Genomic DNA, 14,551 nt, shown 5'->3' on the forward strand with positions numbered 1-14,551 from the left:
CCCGAACACTTGATTGTACTCATGAGAAACCTGTACCTTGACCAAGAGGCTGTCGTTCAAATAGAACAAAGGGACACTACATGGTTTAAAATCAAGAAAGGGAGTGCGTCAGGGTTGTATCCTTTCCCCATACGTATTCAATCTATATGCTGAGCAAATAATCCGAGAAGCTGGACTATATGAGGAAAAACGTGGCATCAGGATTGGAGGAAGAATTATTAACAACCTGAGATACGCTGATGATACAACTTTGCTTGCTGAAAGTGAGGATGACTTGAGGCACTTGCTGATGAAGATTGAAGAACACAGTCTGCAGTATGGATTATGTCTCAATATAAAGAAGACAAAAATCCTCACAACTGGATCAATAAGAAGCATCATGATAAATGGAGAAAAGATTGAGGTTGTCAAAGAATTCATGTTCCTTGGTTCTACAATTGAGGCCTATGGAAGCAGCAGTCAGGACATTAGACGACATGTAGCACTGGGCAGGTCAGCTGTGAAGGAACTCTTTCAAGTACTGAGGAGCAAGGATGTCTCCTTGAAGACTAAGGTGCCCCTGACACAGGCCATGATATTTCCAATCGCCTCATATGCATGTGAGAGTTGGACAATGAATAAGGGAGACTGAAGAAGAGTTGATGCTTTTGAGTTGTGGTGCTGGCGAAGAATGCTGAAAGTTCCATGGACTGCTAAAAGAACTAACAGATCTGTCCTGGAGGAAGTGCAGCTGAGATGCTCCTTGGAAGAGAGGATGACCAGACTTTGTCTCACCTACTTTGGTCATGTTGTCAGAGGGGACCATTTCCTGGAGAAGGACGTCATGCTTGGTAAGGTGGAAGGTCAACGAAAGAGGGGAAGGCCTTTGACGAGATGAATTGACATGGTGGCTGTGAAGATGGGCTCAAGTATAGCAAGGATCATGGAGCTGGTGCGGGATTGGGCGGTGTTTCGTTCTGCTGTGCATGGGGTCGCTATGAGTCAGAAATGACTCAACAGCACCTAACAACAACAACAGGAGTGTCCTCTTGGTTCTTGACTTCCCTACTGACATTCATCTTAGTGCTGATAATTGTCTTGATGGCCCAGCTTTTATTGTTTATACTTGTGCCTTAACACACTTGGACTGTTTGGGGCAGTGTAGATAATAACAATGAGATTAGGTCATAAGAATGAGTCAGTATTAGTTGTACCTTTCTGATCTTAGATTCATGATGCTAAGTCCATCCTTAGTGGGACCACAAAGCTGTGGCTGCCTATTAAATTGTGCCTCAGAGAACTTCCTCAGCACTCACTTTGGTATATCCAGTCGGGAACCCAGGATTTGAGAAAGCCTGACGACCTAGATGATATACTCTCAATGGCCAGATATCTTCAGCTGAACTGGATCAAGATCTTTTACTGCCCAACTTGTTCCAATAGCAAGTCTATTGGACCAACCCTCTCAATCCTATTCTGTGACTCATTGAACATGCAGAGTTTTACATAACCCAGATAGTCTACTTGTCTTTTCTTCCACTTCTGTTGATGAACAATCTGAGAAAGAAATTGGTGGCCAGTAAGGTAAATACATACATAGAAATTTTAAAAATGCATGGAAATATTAACAAGGTGGCTGGATTAAACTGAACTTTACTTCCCAAATTTTATAAAATGAATATAAATTATTCTATACTCAAGAAAACAATAAATATTCCTAAATATAAAATAAAGAGCAATTTGCAATTTAGAAAGATATCTCATCATCTATACTCCTCGGAAGGAAGATGGGGCAATTTACTTCCATAGAGATACCACCTTGGAAACCCAAAGAGTAGTTGCTATGAGTCGGAACCGACTCCACGGCAGTGAGTTTGGTTTTGGATTTTTATATCTTAGATGCACTTACAGTGTTCCTAATTAATTTTTAATCAAAATAACATACTTTTGAAGAATATAAGCTGGAAAAAATGTATCTTTTTCAATTCCTTGATTTATGTAGAAATTGTCCTGTGTTCATTGGCATCGATCTAAATATGCATGATTAAGTTCCCCATAATCTTTAGTTCACCAGATGCTCAAAAGGAAGGGTTGGTGCTGTGATGAAAGGAGGATTTTACTTGAAGTTTAAGCTGGATATTAGCAGTCTGATTACCAGCAAGACATCTATTCTTCCTGAAATTTAGTTTCCTCATCATATAGAGTAAATACCAATAAGAGTCGTTGTAAATGCCAACATAGGTAATGCAAGTACAATGTCTTTTACAGTGTGAAGTATTTATAATTTTACTAATAATAACAATAATTTCTCTCTCAGAGTGTGTTAAACCAATTGCTATCAATATAATCATGGTAACCCTAAATGTGTCAGGTTAGAACTCTGCTCCATAAGGTTTTCAATGGCTAAATTTTTGGAAGTAGGCCAGATTTTTCTTCTGAGAAGCCTTTGGTGGACTTGAACATCCAACCTTTTGGTGAGCTGCTGAATGCATTAACAGTTTACACCAAGTTTGTAAACATCCTCTTCTCCTTTTGTTGGCCATGGATGGACCAGATGATGCCCCAATACCACTGGTCAGCTCTCTCTTCTGTAAATACAATAGGCCACATCATGCCACCATGCCTTTGCCCATGCTATTCCCTCCTCCTGGAGCCCTCTCTGGTATGTTCTTAGCAATTTGCTATGTCTGATTGGCACAACTCTACTCACTTTCAAAGTCTAGCTAGAGAGTTTTCACCTCTGTGAAACCTTCTGTGGTAACCCCTCAGAAAGAATTAATTGTTCTGTCCTCTATGTTAATTCAATTTTAGAATTCCCATTAGACTGTATTACAATTAACCAAAATAAAAAAAAAATCAAAGCCATTGCCATCAAATTGATTCCAACTCATAGTGACTGTATAGGACAGAGTAGAACTGCCCCATAAGGTTTCCATGGCTGTAAATCTTTACAGAAACAGATTGCCACAATTTTCTCAAACATCCTCTCAAGTTTCTAGTATTTGCAAATGTCTCACAAACACAAAAATAGTTGAGGACCACTGTACTCTATGTTGAGTTCCTTCAAGGTGTGCATTATTTTTTGAATGGAAAAAAATGAGTAATACATAAGAATCAGGGCTTGTGATCAAAAGAGATAATTAGTCAAGTAATCTTTAGGGTAACTGTTAAGTCTGGCAGTTTTCTCAGGTGAAGTAAAGAAATCTTTGGTAAAGAGGTTATTACCGGCCCATAATCTCTGGAAACCTAAGAAAACAGTCTATTTCATTTTGAGGTTGAGTTTGGGGTTTGAAATTAGATGGATTGGATCTGGGCTAATATCCTGATTTTGCTATTTACTATCTGTTTGACTTGGTTTCTTAATATTGCCTAGTCTCTGTTTTCTTGTCTTTAAATAAGGGTAATAGAACATATGCATTGGACAATTCTGGCTATAAAATGAAAAACCACACTCACTGCCATCAAGTTGATTCCAACTCTTAGCAACCCCCATTGGGTTTCCGAGGAGGTCAATCATTATGGAAGTAGATTGCCTCATCTTCCTTCCATGGAGCAGCTGGTAGGTTTGAATCACCCTCCTTCTGGTTAGCAGCCACATGCCTTACCCACCATGTCACCAGATCTCAAGAATCCAGGTATTTTCTGTCTCTCAGCAATATCATCTTCAGAATTAACTTCATTCAGAGGAGAAATTTGAACCCACATATTATAGTGTGTCTTGCCTTGAGTGAAGGAAATTTGCCCTGAAGACCACTGGCTTCATGGCCTGTCCCCAAACCTATGACTGGGAAGGAGGACAAAATTACCAAGAGTGGTGCAGACCAATCACCTGGGAAGAAATGAATGCTGGAGAGTCAACTCTAGCCACTGTCTAATTTATTTATTTTAAGAAAGAGTGTTTGTAAATTCTTAGCTCATTGCTGGAACATTGTAAATATAGTTCTTATCATCTACCCACCAATTAAGAACTAAAAAGTATATCACAAATTTCTGATTTGCAAGATTTTTTTTGAACTTTTCTTTTTTCTTTTAGTTAAAAAATGTTCTGCCTCTATCTTTCCTTTCATTTCTGAACAAGTTTTGCCAGGTCTATGTTCTATTGGAATTAACAGTGAATCTTTTAATGCATTGGTGCCTCTTTGGTTACCTGCTCATTCTTTTTAGGTATTGTCTTGTGGGAAATCTCCTTTGGTCTAAGTAGTATCAACTTGTACGCATGGTGTTGAAGAAGGAAGGAAGCAATTATCAGGAATTATGAATAAGGCACCGGGTTAGGTGCCTTCATGAAGAATTTAATTGAAAGAAACCTCGACTGAGTGCTACCTCTCCCACTCACCAGCTGGGTAAACTTATGCTGCTCACAGTTTCTTGTGTGTCTTACTTGTCTGTTACATAAACTAAGGATGATCTAAGGATCAAGTAAAATTTTGCAGAAGATAATTAAAAACTGATTGCAGCAGTACATTGAGAGGGAACTGCTAGAAATTCCAGCTGGATGCAGAAGAGTATGTGGAATGAGAGAGATCATTGGTGATGTCTGATGGATCTTGGCTGAAAGCAAACAATACCAGAAAGATGGTTACCTATGTTTTACCAACTATACAAAGGCATTGAACATGTAGTTCATAACAAATTATGGATAACATTGTAAAGAATGGGAATTCCAGAACTCTTCATTGTGTTCATGTAGAACCTGTACATAGACCAAGTGGCAGTTGTTCAGACAGAACCAGGGGATACTGCATGGCTTAAAGTCAGCAAAGAAGTGAGTCAAGGTGGTATACCCTCACACTTATTCCATCTGTATGTGAACAAATAATCTGAGAAGACGGGCTATATGAAGATGAACTTGGCATCAGGCTTGAAGGAAGACTCATTAACAACTTGTGATATGCAGATGACACCACCTTGCTTGCTAAAAGCGAAGAGATCTTGAATCCTTACTAATGAAAATCAAAAATTACAGCCTTCAGTATGGATTACACCTCAACATAACAAAAACAAAAACCCTCACAACTGGATTGTAGCAACATCATGATAAATGGAGAAAAGATTGAAGTTGTTAAGGATTTCAGTTTTACTTGGATCCATAATCAATGTCCATGGAAGCAGCAGTCTCAAAATAAATGACATGTTTCATTGGGAAAATCTGCTGCAAAGAACCACTTTAAAGTGTTAACTAGCAAAAATGTCACTTTGAGGACTAAGATGCACCTGACCCAAGCCATGGTCTTTGAATCGCTTCATATGCATGTGAGAGCTGAACAATGAATAAGGAAGAATGCAGAATTGAAATGTGGTGCTGGTGAAGAATATTTAATATACCATGGACTGCCAGAAGAATGAGGGCATCTGTCTTTGAGGAAGTACAGCCAGAAGGCTCCTTAGAAATGAGGATGGTGAAACTTTGTCTCATGTACTTTGGACATATTATCAGAAGGGACCATTCTCTGGAGAAAGACCTTATGCTTGGTAAAGTAGAGGGTCAATGAAAAAGGGGAAGATTCTCAGTGAGATGTATCAACACAGAAGCTATAACAATGGCTCAGACGAAATAGTGATTGTGAGGATGGTGCAGGACTGGGTAAAGTTTTGTTGTGTTGGACATAAGAGCGCTATTAATCGGAACTGACTAGGTGGCACCTAACAGCAACAACAAAGGGATCAAGAAGATAATGGGTGTGGAAAGTCTTCATAAAGAGTTTAGCTCTTTGAAGACAATAGTTCTTTTTTTCCTCCAGGCAGCATGTTTGTCTAACATATAAACATGGTAGTCAGACGGCATACTCTGCCCAGGGGGAAGGTGCAAAACAAACAATGCAATTGACTTGATCTGGGAGCAACTTCCTATGTTTAAAGGGGGGAGGAAAAAAATGTGTCTCTTCTTGTTCTCCTTCTGCAGAACATTCCCATCCTTGAAATTTCTAGTGACCTCAATGGAGTCTCCTGGTGTCAGAAAGTTTCTCTGACTTAACTGGAAAAATGTGGATGGTCTGTTTGGTCTTTATACCTGTGTGGAGAGGTCCCTCAAAGAGAAGCAGATTCAGCTTTTTTATAGATTGATGGACAAGATGTCACAAACATCTACACATTTGCTAAATCAATAAAATGCACTCAGGGTGAGTGCCATTTTCTACAGAGTTCATTTTTGAGGTTGAAGACTCTAGCAGTTAGAGTTGTATTTCAAAGAATAAGAAGTACCATTCCTTGGAAAGCAGCATCAAAACCAGGTGACTTTCAGGGATATTTTTTTGGTCTAATCTAAAACTGAAACAGACACTGCACATGGCTTTGTTTAGGGACTTGAAAGTTGAACATGGGAGTAGTTCTGAGCTCAACATTCTTCCAGATTGTAGAAACCAATTGATGTTTCCTGACAAGGCCTCTTGCCAATCTAACCTCTCTTAGCTAAACTATTTTAACTCTGGTCTTAGGCTGATATTTCTCCTAGCAACACATCTTCTCCTAAATAAAAACAGATTTCCCAGACAGTCTTATTCACTCTTGCCTTGTCTTGACCAAAGCTTGTAATCCAGTCTCATCACTTTCTGCTGTTCGGTGCTGTTGGGTCAGTTCTGACTCAGGGTGACCCTATGTATAACAGAACAAACCACGGTCAAACCCAGCACCATCCTCACAATCATTGGTGCTTGTCAGCCCATTGTTGCTGCCGCTGTGTCAATCCATCTAGGTGAGGGTCTTCCTCTTTTTTGCTTACCCTCTACTTTACCCAGTATGATGTCCTTCTCCATGGACTAATCCCTCCTGGTGACATGTCCAAAGTATATGAATTGAAGTCTCACCATCCTTGCTTCCAAGGAGCATTCTGGCTGTACTTCTTTCAAGACAGATTCATTGTTCTTCTGCCAATCCGTGGTATATACAGTATTCTTCACCAGCACCATAATTCAAATGTGTCAATTCTTCTTTGGTCTTCCTTTTCAATGTCCAACTTTCATATGCATACAAGGCAATTGAAAACAGAGTGGGTTAGTTTTCAATGTTAGTAATTGTTTTTCTTTTTTATTCTCTACTTTAACTTCATTGTTTTATGTTTATTCTTTATCATGTTGGGGGGATAATCTAGGTCAGCACTGTTCAGTGTGGGAGCCACTAGCCACATGCAGTTATTTCAATAAAAATTAAATAAAATAAAAAATTTAGCTCACCCTCAGTTGTACTAGTCACATTTCAAGTGTTCGGTAGCCAGTGGCTAATGGGCACGATATTAAACAACGCAGATAGAAAACATTTCTAGCAATGCAGAAAGTTCTATGGGTAGCACCGATGCAAGTAATTAATTTTTCTATTTCTTGTTTTCTTTTTCTACTTTCACCTGATATCTACCAATTTTTACCCTCATTTATAAAAATAAGTCAAAGATACTCATTTAAAACAAAAGGAATATCTTTATAAGATGTTAAGATTCTGAACCTCATGTTCATCTTTCCCCTTGGGCATAGCCATTTCACATTCTTTCTTTTCCACAGATTAAATGAAGAACAGAGAATTGATACAGTCTTTAAGAGTTTTCATTTTCCAAAATGCAATTTCATATAAGCTACGGGACATGTAACTTCTTGTTCTTTTGGGTGGCTATCAACTCAGCTCAGCAGTGATTACTGAGTGAAGACTTTGCCTTTAAAAGGGATACATCTCAGCAGAGAGTTGTCTGCACAGTGTGGCCCAGACCTAACTTTCCAATCTTATTTCTGCGCCTTCTTGCCTTTGATGCCTTCTTGCCTGCCAGCTTTGATGTTCTCTACTTCTTCAGGTTGATTCTTGCAACCACCTTTGATCAGGCGTGACATCTTTTCATTTGAGTCAGTTCCTGATCTCAGTCTGTTCTCTACTCCATTTCCATACTAATCTTACTAAGTTTGATGACTCATCTGCGTTGTTCCCAGGTATAATCTCTCCCTGCCCCCACTGACTGCTTTGCCCTTCAGAGTTTGAAGGCACACTTGGAGCTTATGAACATTAGCAAGGATGAGTTACTTCTTCTTGTGTCTTGCATTCAGCTTGGAATGATTGAAAAGAAGAATAAGATACTTTTAAAAAAAAAAAAAATTTTAAGACACATTCTAGTTGAGGATAGGATACAAGAGACGTTAAGAAATAAGAGAGATGATTTGCAAAGAACTCAATGAATGATGTAGATACGAGAACTGTGAAGGTTCAGAGAGGGGTTTGGAGCTCATTCAATGAAGAGGTAGAATCTAGCTGGATGGGGATGCTTGGGCAAGGTTTGGATTGGTCAAAGGAGGGCATCCCAGTTGGTGAACTGGGGCAGACACTTACTTTGGATTTGCCTTTTCTTATTATTTGCCTTTCTTCTGCATTTTCTGCTGACAGTCAGGTCCATAACTGGGCTCTGGGTGTCACCATCCTTCACTCTGACACTTTCTCATGTGGTTTTGCTTGGCTTCCTGTGGCAGTGACAATCACAGCAAGGATAAGATTCACTTAATTTTTTTTTTTTTTTTTGGCCATAGATGAAGGCATTTTAGGTATTTAACTCAGGATAATAATCATTCATTCTAAGAGCTGGGTTTGAGTCTGTGGCTAACTGTCCTTAAACTTTTCACAAAAAATGAGAAAAAGAAAAATTGATTGGTGATTTTTTTTTTCCCCTGAGGTCTTCTGAGTTCTTAATGATTTAAACATTTCGTTCAGTTCACTTATTTTGTGTGTATTATTGTTGAGTGTAGGCAAGTGCCAAGGGTTTGAAAACCTTATATTTCAGATGGCGAATCAGAATTTCTGACGAGAAATGATGAGTTCAGGATGTGAGCTCCTCCAGGGGCTGGAGCTGCTCTTTTTCTTTGTATCCCCAGTGCCTAGTGCAGTTCCTGGAATGCATTAGGTTCTCAGTAAATGTTTTCTGGGTGAATATTTAATGAACATCTCAGAAAAATCAACAACAATTTTGCAGGGTGTGAGCAGATCTCAGCCCTGCTGACTAGGCAGCACTTCATCCTTTTGCAGTAATTTAGAATTCTTCCACTTGTTCAAAGTGTCTGATCGCCATAGTTCTCTAGTGCTGCTGTAACAGAAATACCAAAAGTGGGTAGCTGTAAGAAACAGAAATTTATTTTCTCACAGTTTTGGAGGCCAGAAGTCTGCATTCAGGGTGCTGGCTCTAGGGGAAGGCATTCTCTCTCAGCTCCGGAGGAAAGTCCTTCCTTGTCTCTTCTGAGCTTCTGCTTCTGGGCAGTTTTGGGGCATCCCTCTTACACCATGTCTTCTTACTGGCTTGCCTGTTTAATCTCTTTTGTATCTCAAAAGAGATTGACTCAAGACATACCCTACGCTAATGTTACCTCATTAACATGACAAAGACAACTCATTCTCAATGGGATTATTACCACAGGCATATAGGTTAGGATTTACTACACATATTTTTGCAAGATACAACTCAATCTGTAACACTTCCATTTAAGATTACATTCCTTCTGAAGTTTTGAATGACACCCATCCCTCTCTGTCTTATTAATAAATTTGTGATTTCACAGCTCTTTTATCTTTGAGAGACCCAAACACATTATGTTTTAGTGATCCATTTATGTCTGTTCCTTCCTCCAGGTGTAGAACTTTTTCAGGATATAGTTTATTTGTTTTCATAACTCTGATATTTGGCCTGGTCCTTGGCACACAACCAACCCTCAGCTGCATGAGTCGAGTCTGACGCAGGGCGACTCTGTGTGTTGGAGCAGAGCAGTGCTCCATGGGGTTTTCAGTGGCTGTGTAGCCAGGACTTCCTTCTGGGCACCTCTGGGTGGACTGGAACTTACAGCCTTTTGGTTTGCAACACCCAAGAACTCCACCTGGCACATAAACAAACAAACAAACAAAAAAACTCACTGCTGTCAAGTCGGATCCCACTCACAGTGATCCCTCCTTGGGTTTCCGAGGAGGTATCACTATGGAAGTAGATTGCCCAGTCTTCCTTCTGAGGAGGACTGGTGGGTTTGAAGCGCCAGCCTCATGGTTAGCAGTCACATGCCTTAAGCACTATGCCACCAGAGCTCCCACCTGGCGCATAGTGGTCATTAAATAATTTTGTCGGGAGAAAATGAAGACCACATGTTGTACTAGATGCTGTGGCGCTCCACACAGATCTCCTTTTGTCTTGAGTGTTTTGCTTCTAACAGCTCATACCAGCAACGTTCAGAAGAAGACTACCCTTGAGCTGTTGCACTGTGCCCCACCTTGCCAAGAGCCAGAAGAACTCCGTAGTTTACATACCTCCCAGGCACCCCGGGGCCAGGGATTTTATGGTTGCAGGAGTATGAAATCCCAGCTCCATCGCCTCCAGGTGGAACCAACTCTGTAGCGTTGTTTATATTCCAGCGTTCTTCAGAGTGAGGCTAAAACTTCACCTCACCTCACATTACGCTTGACTTCTTCCCTTTCCTATCCTGCTTTCCCCACCCTTTCCAAAGTCTCCTGAGAACACTTCTTCAATAGGTTACTTGTGCAAGAATCCTCAGGGCCTGCTCCTGAGGAACCCAAACCCAGACCTGTGTTGATTCTGACATGCTGGAATTACACATACGAATTTCTTTGCCATTTATATGGAAATAATAAAAATGTTTCAAACACCCAGGTAACTTGGTGAGGCATTAGAGAAAGGGCCCCTGCAACCCTTTTCCAATCACATTTTTTATGATGTAAAATCCCTTTTATGGGGAAGCACATCCTTTCATGAATATATTGATAGAGAAGATTGGCTTTTTTCCTTAGAAAAAGAAGTGGATGTTTTCTAAGAAAAGAGTCGGAAAGCCAGCAGTGATGTTAAATCAGACCACTCACAAATTAGAGCTGCAGGCATGGGACCCTCATGTATGAGTCACAGAGAAAACACAGCTGGAATGAAGCAGGCATTCCAGCACATTCAGGAATGTCACTAATTCATTTTTGAATTCTTGGGAAAATGTAGTCAACTGTGTAACAGATTCTTCTTTGTTTGCTATTTCTCATGTCACCTCTTATTTCTCTTTTCTACAGCTCTTCCAATGAGTTTCTTCTGCAGTCCCTAAATGGACAGTCAGATTTCATTCCATCTTCTGGTGACTGTAGATGCAGTAGGACCTGAGGTGCCAATGGAAAAGGAACAGCTGAAAAATGTGGCTTTCTTAATGGTTGTGTATATTTTCCAAGTACAGTAGATAACTGGTGCTTTAAAGGGATCATAAATATACCATTAATGAAACTGGAAGCCATCGTTTCAGCAGCTGGATTAGTGGCAGGCATTGATGCTATTTCTAGAGGAAGGGAGAGAGCGAAAATAAAATCACTCAAGTCCAAGTATCTCCACACTACACAGGTGCTGGGTGAATGACATTCAGGGAAACACAGGTATTGATAGGTTTTCTTTTAAACAATATTTTATTGTGCTAGGTGAAAATCTACACGGTAAATTAGGATCCCCTTTAATAATTTTTATACAAATTGTTCCGTGCCAGTGGTTGCAGTGTCACAATATGTAATCAGTCTCCTTATTTCCGTTCTGTTTGTTCTGTTTCCATTGATCTAGCTTCCCTTACCCAACTTGCTGCTTCATCTTCGCTTTTGGGTAAGTGTTGACCATTTGGTCTCATATAGTTAATTGTTTAAGGGATCACATTATTCACAGGTGATACTGTTTCTTTTGTAAACCAATCTATTATTTGGCTAAAAGGTGTTCTGTGAAATAGCTTTAATTCCAAGTTCACAGGGTATCTTAGGGCAATAGTCCCAGGGGTTCCTCTAATCTTTACTGATCCAGTGGGCCTGGTGGTTTTTGGGAATTTGAATTTTGTTCTACATTTTTTTCCCCATTCTATCTGGGCCCTTCTACCGTGTCCTTGATCAGAGGGGTTGGTAATGCATCAATGTCTTTTAAGTGCAGACTGTCCGTTCTTCAACCCTTGGACTGGTGACAATTCAAGACACAGAAGACATAGCTCCACATAGACTATTTAACCAAGAAAAGAAGATTATCAGTTTTCTCTGGTTTCCTTTTTGTTAATTGTCTATAAGCATGGATGTCCCTATTAGGTGAAGCCCCTTTATTTTATTTGAAATCATCACTAAATTGCCCTCTGAAAATATTTTAGAGCAGCCACAGACCTCCCTGAACACAAACTTCATAAGCACTCTCTCTCCCCTGAGCTTTCAAAAGCTTAACGCCTGTCCTCTGGCTCTGAGTATGTAATCAGGCCCGGGCTCCCGCTGAGCACCATCAGGAAAATGGCAGCTCTCACGGAGAGACAGCAGAGCCGTTCACAGTCATGAAGCTATTGAAACATTGACACATATGACAGACATTTCCAAAGCTGTGCGAAGCATTAATTTTAATGTATGCTGTGTGTCCTTACTTAGTAAATATTTATTTGACTGTGAAAGATACGAGAGGTAATCACTGCTATCCATCAAATACAGTTCCTGCCTGAGTCCCTGCCCTCATTTCTTGAGGAGAGCTCAGGACACAGGCCTGTACTTGGAACAAAACATGGGGGGAGAAAAAGATGCAATAAGCAAGATCTCTCTTCTAGAGTCAAACTTCAGTGGTCTTCTGTGTCTTGCCCAAAGTCTTTTCTTTGGTCACATGGCATAGATAGCATAAACATGTTGTTAGGAACCAACAAGAATCTTGCTTAGCTAGAAAATAATTTCCAGGAGGTCTGGATTCCCAATGTGGTCTTATCTGAACACATATCAATTTAGCTGACACTGTCTTCCATTCCAACTTTCCTGTCTGGATTTCCTATTACGGTCTTCCCAGTTAACCTCTGTCCAGTCTACTCAGAGGGTCTGTCTGACCCATCATCCTTTCTGGAAGACTATTTTATTCTTCAAACTAAATGGATAGAGAAGTTGGAAGGCAGCAGATTGGGTCACTACAGTAATCATAAACCGTCTAAAAAGGGCTAGTTATTTCACATTTACCATCTCAGTTAATCCAAACCACTCCCTGTGATACAGGTATTATTAATTCCATTTCCTGGAAGACAAAACTAAGGCACATGGAGGATAGAATGCTTTCCCCAGTTCACATAATGACAAAACCAAAAAAAAAAAAACCCCAAACTTACTGCCGTTGAGTCGGATCCAACTCATAGTGACCCCTCACTGGGTTTCTGAGGCGGTATCACCAAGGAAGTAGATTGCCCAACCTTCCTTCTGAGGAGTGGCTAGGGGTTTGAACCACCAGCCTTCTGGTTAGCAGTCAGATGCCTTTGGCACTACGCTACCAGCACTCCCTCACAGAGTGAGAGAACAGGGATTTAGACTTGGGTCTTCCAAATCTATTGTCTGGTGCTTCATCTACTACATTGCAACAGAGAGAACTGCCTACATAAAAACACTTTGTAAACCTTAAAGCTTTATTCAAATGTTAGTTACTGCCATTGTGGATGGTAAAAAAATGTGCTTGTTAGCTTTGTCTAGCCGGTCAGCCATCCAGGGCCTTTCTAATAAGGCAATGAACCCAACAGGGGTGAGGGGATGAACTGCCAAGCCTTTCACATCAACTTTGTGTGCACTAATTAAACATCATGCCTGGATAAATGGCCCAGGATGACAAAGTCCACAGCTTCTCACAGATGGTTCCAGGAAGTCACATGGTTGGCTGGAGAAGATTAAGTCATGAATAAGATGCAACCTCAAACCTCCTCCACTGGCTCAGTGTGACCAGGTACATTAATCTTTCTTTGTATCTGTAACAAGCTGTGGGGTGAATGTTAGGTGGGTCTCCAGAAACCAATTTTCCATTTAGTGAGTGCCTGCTAACTATGTCCTCATCTCATAATGATATATAAGGCGAGTGGCATTTGTTGGGCTTTGAGATTGAGCTCTAAAATATTAATTTGCTATAGGTTTTTTCTTTCCTCTTTGAACCTATGTTGTTTATCTTGGCAAGTTCCCTTCCATATCCTTTGACCTTTTGCAAATTGGTTTATTTGCTAAGTTTGCTCTCTTCAGTTCTTTGTATTCAGCAGAACTTCTTTGGAATTTTTCCCCACACAAAATTTTATACTACAGAGGAAAATATACATAGTCAAATCCTCTAGGGAATATAAACAGGTTTGAAAATTATGCAAGATATTGGTCATGCATACTACATTATAGTATCAAGGCGACTCCATTTTGAAGTCTTAGAGGTATCTAGTTTCCTACACAAAACTTGAGTAAAGCTAGAGGATGCGCTATCATTTTTGCTTCAAGTTCTGCAAGTTTCGAAAAAACTTTTTTTTTTTTTTTGCTCTTCAGCAGTTGTGTGGACAGATAATTGGCTTTTTCACATTGGGGCAAAGTTATGTTCTCTTGTGGAATTCCTGAAAAATCACAATCAGAAGAGCAGCTACTTCTTAAAAGTCCTGAATTTTCTAATCACACAAATAGAAATGTATTTGCTTATAGTTAACATGAAGATGGCTTATCTATCCTCTTCAGCCAGTTTAACCCAAGATTTGTGACTTCAGTAGCCCTATCCCACTCTGGTAGCATAGTGGCTAAGACACTTGCCTGCTAACCAGACGGCTGGCGGTTCAAACCCACCAGCCACTCCTCGGAAGGAAGGTTGGGC

The sequence above is a fragment of the Orycteropus afer genome, unplaced genomic scaffold (assembly GCF_000298275.1).
Source record: "Orycteropus afer afer isolate SDZICR_OR568_19922 unplaced genomic scaffold, OryAfe1.0 scaffold00320, whole genome shotgun sequence".
Classification (NCBI taxonomy): domain Eukaryota; kingdom Metazoa; phylum Chordata; class Mammalia; order Tubulidentata; family Orycteropodidae; genus Orycteropus; species Orycteropus afer.